Source organism: Salmo salar, chromosome 05, assembly GCF_965601325.2.
Source record: "Salmo salar chromosome 05, fSalSal1, whole genome shotgun sequence".
Lineage (NCBI taxonomy): Eukaryota > Metazoa > Chordata > Actinopteri > Salmoniformes > Salmonidae > Salmo > Salmo salar.
In genome coordinates this window covers 10,791,046-10,794,822 of record NC_138295.1, presented here as the reverse complement: position 1 = coordinate 10,794,822, position 3,777 = coordinate 10,791,046, and positions in this window count along the sequence as shown.

Genomic DNA, 3,777 nt, shown 5'->3' with positions numbered 1-3,777 from the left:
TTCAGAGATACAGAGAACAGTAGATCCTAGCTGGTTCAGAGATACAGGGTACAGTAGATCCTAGCTGGTTCAGAGATACAGGGTACAGTAGATCCTAGCTGGTTCAGAGATACAGAGAAGAGTAGATCCTAGCTGGTTCAGAGATACGGAGAACAGTAGATCCTAGCTGGTTCAGAGATACAGGGTACAGTAGATCCTAGCTGGTTCAGAGATACAGAGAACAGTAGATCCTAGCTGGTTCAGAGATGAAGGGTACAGTAGACCCTAGCTGGTTCAGAGATACAGGGTACAGTAGATCCCAGCTGGTTCAGAGATACAGGGTACAATAGATCCTAGCTGGTTGAGAGATACAGGGTACAGTAGATCCCAGCTGGTTCAGAGATACAGGGTACAGTAGACCCTAGCTGGTTCAGAGATACAGGGTACAGTAGACCCTAGCTGGTTCAGAGATACAGGGTACAGTAGATCCTAGCTGGTTCAGAGATACAGGGTACAGTAGATCCCAGCTGGTTCAGAGATGCAGGGTACAGTAGACCCTAGCTGGTTCAGAGATACAGGGTACAGTAGATCCTAGCTGGTTCAGAGATACAGGGTACAGTAGATCCTTGCTGGTTCAGGGATACAGGGTACAGTAGATCCTAGCTGGTTCAGAAATACAGAGAACAGTAGATCCTAGCTGGTTCAGAGATACAGGGTACAGTAGGTCCTAGCTGGTTCAGAGATACAGAGAACAGTAGATCCTAGCTGGTTCAGAGATACAGGGTACAGTAGGTCCTAGCTGGTTCAGAGATACAGGGTACAGTAGACCCTAGCTGGTTCAGATATACAGGGTACAGTAGATCCTAGCTGGTTCAGAGATACAGGGTACAGTAGATCCTAGCTGGTTCAGAGATACAGAGAACAGTAGACCCTAGCTGGTTCAGAGATACAGGGTACAGTAGATCCTAGCTGGTTCAGAGATACAGGGTACAGTAGATCCTAGCTGGTTCAGAGATACAGGGTACAGTAGATCCTAGCTGGTTCAGAGATACAGGGTACAGTAGACGCTAGCTGGTTCAGAGATACAGGGTACAGTACACCCTAGCTGGTTCAGAGATACAGGGTACAGTAGACCCTAGCTGGTTCAGAGTTACAGGGTACAATAGACCCTAGCTGGTTCAGAGATACAGGGTACAGTAGACCCTAGCTGGTTCAGAGATACAGGGTACAGTAGATCCAAGCTGGTTCAGAGATACAGGGTACAGTAGATCCCAGCTGGTTCAGAGATACAGGGTACAGTAGATCCCAGCTGGTTCAGAGATACAGGGTACAGTAGATCCTAGCTGGTTCAGAGATACAGGGTACAGTAGACCCTAGCTGGTTCAGAGATACAGGGTACAGTAGACCCTAGCTGGTTCAGAGATACAGGGTACAGTAGATCCTAGCTGGTTCAGAGATACAGGGTACAGTAGACCCTAGCTGGTTCAGAGATGCAGGGTACAGTAGACCCTAGCTGGTTCAGAGATACAGGGTACAGTAGATCCCAGCTGGTTCAGAGATACAGGGTACAATAGATCCTAGCTGGTTGAGAGATACAGGGTACAGTAGATCCCAGCTGGTTCAGAGATACAGGGTACAGTAGACCCTAGCTGGTTCAGAGATACAGGGTACAGTAGACCCTAGCTGGTTCAGAGATACAGGGTACAGTAGATCCCAGCTGGTTCAGAGATACAGGGTACAGTAGATCCCAGCTGGTTCAGAGATACAGGGTACAGTAGACCCTAGCTGGTTCAGAGATACAGGGTACAGTAGACCCTAGCTGGTTCAGAGATACAGGGTACAGTAGACCCTAGCTGGTTCAGAGATACAGGGTACAGTAGATCCCAGCTGGTTCAGAGATACAGGGTACAGTAGATCCCTGCTGGTTCAGAGATACAGGGTACAGTAGATCCTAGCTGGTTCAGAGATACAGGGTACAGTAGACCCTAGCTGGTTCAGAGATACAGGGTACAGTTGAGAGATACAGGGTACAGTAGATCCCAGCTGGTTCAGAAATACAGGGGACAGTAGACCCTAGCTGATTCAGAGATACAGGGTACAGTAGACCCTAGCTGGTTCAGAGATACAGGGTACAGTAGACCCTAGCTGGTTCAGAGTTACAGGGTACAGTAGACCCTAGCTGGTTCAGAGATACAGAGAAGAGTAGACCCTAGCTGGTTCAGAGATACAGGGTACAGTAGATCCTAGCGGTTCAGAGTTACAGGGTACAGTAGACCCTAGCTGGTTCAGAGATACAGGGTACAGTAGACCCTAGCTGGTTCAGAGATACAGGGTACAGTAGATCCTAGCTGGTTCAGAGATACAGGGTACAGTAGACCCTAGCTGGTTCAGAGATACAGAGAAGAGTAGACCCTAGCTGGTTCAGAGATACAGAGAAGAGTAGACCCTAGCTGGTTCAGAGATACAGGCTACAGTAGACCCTAGCTGGTTCAGAGATACAGGGTACAGTAGATCCTAGCTGGTTCAGAGATACAGGGTACAGTAGACCCTAGCTGGTTCAGAGATACAGAGAAGAGTAGACCCTAGCTGGTTCAGAGATACAGGGTACAGTAGATCCTAGCTGGTTCAGAGTTACAGGGTACAGTAGATCCTAGCTGGTTCAGAGATACAGGGTACAGTAGACCCTAGCTGGTTCAGAGATACAGAGAACAGTAGATCCTAGCTGGTTCAGAGTTGCAGGGTACAGTAGATCCTAGCTGGTTCAGAGATACAGGGTACAGTAGATCCTAGCTGGTTCAGAGATACAGGGTACAGTAGACCCTAGCTGGTTCAGAGATACAGGGTACAGTAGATCCTAGCTGGTTCAGAGTTGCAGGGTACAGTAGATCCTAGCTGGTTCAGAGATACAGGGTACAGTAGATCCTAGCTGGTTCAGAGTTGCAGGGTACAGTAGATCCTAGCTGGTTCAGAGATACAGAGAACAGTAGATCCTAGCTGGTTCAGAGATACAGGGTACAGTAGATCCTAGCTGGTTCAGAGATACAGGGTACAGTAGATCCTAGCTGGTTCAGAGATACAGAGAAGAGTAGATCCTAGCTGGTTCAGAGATACGGAGAACAGTAGATCCTAGCTGGTTCAGAGATACAGGGTACAGTAGATCCTAGCTGGTTCAGAGATACAGAGAACAGTAGATCCTAGCTGGTTCAGAGATGAAGGGTACAGTAGATCCTAGCTGGGTCAGAGATACAGGGTACAGTAGACCCTAGCTGGTTCAGAGATACAGGGTACAGTAGATCCTAGCTGGTTCAGAGATACAGAGAACAGTAGACCCTAGCTGGTTCAGAGATACAGGGTACAGTAGACCCTAGCTGGTTCAGAGATACAGGGTACAGAAGATCCTAGCTGGTTCAGAGTTACAGGGTACAGTAGATCCTAGCTTGTTCAGAGATACAGGGTACAGTAGATCCTAGCTGGTTCAGAGATACAGGGTACAGTAGACCCTAGCTGGTTCAGAGATGCAGGGTACAGTAGACCCTAGCTGGTTCAGAGATACAGGGTACAGTAGATCCCAGCTGGTTCAGAGATACAGGGTACAATAGATCCTAGCTGGTTGAGAGATACAGGGTACAGTAGATCCCAGCTGGTTCAGAGATACAGGGTACAGTAGACCCTAGCTGGTTCAGAGATACAGGGTACAGTAGACCCTAGCTGGTTCAGAGATACAGGGTACAGTAGATCCCAGCTGGTTCAGAGATACAGGGTACAGTAGATCCCTGCTGGTTCAGAGATACAGGGTAC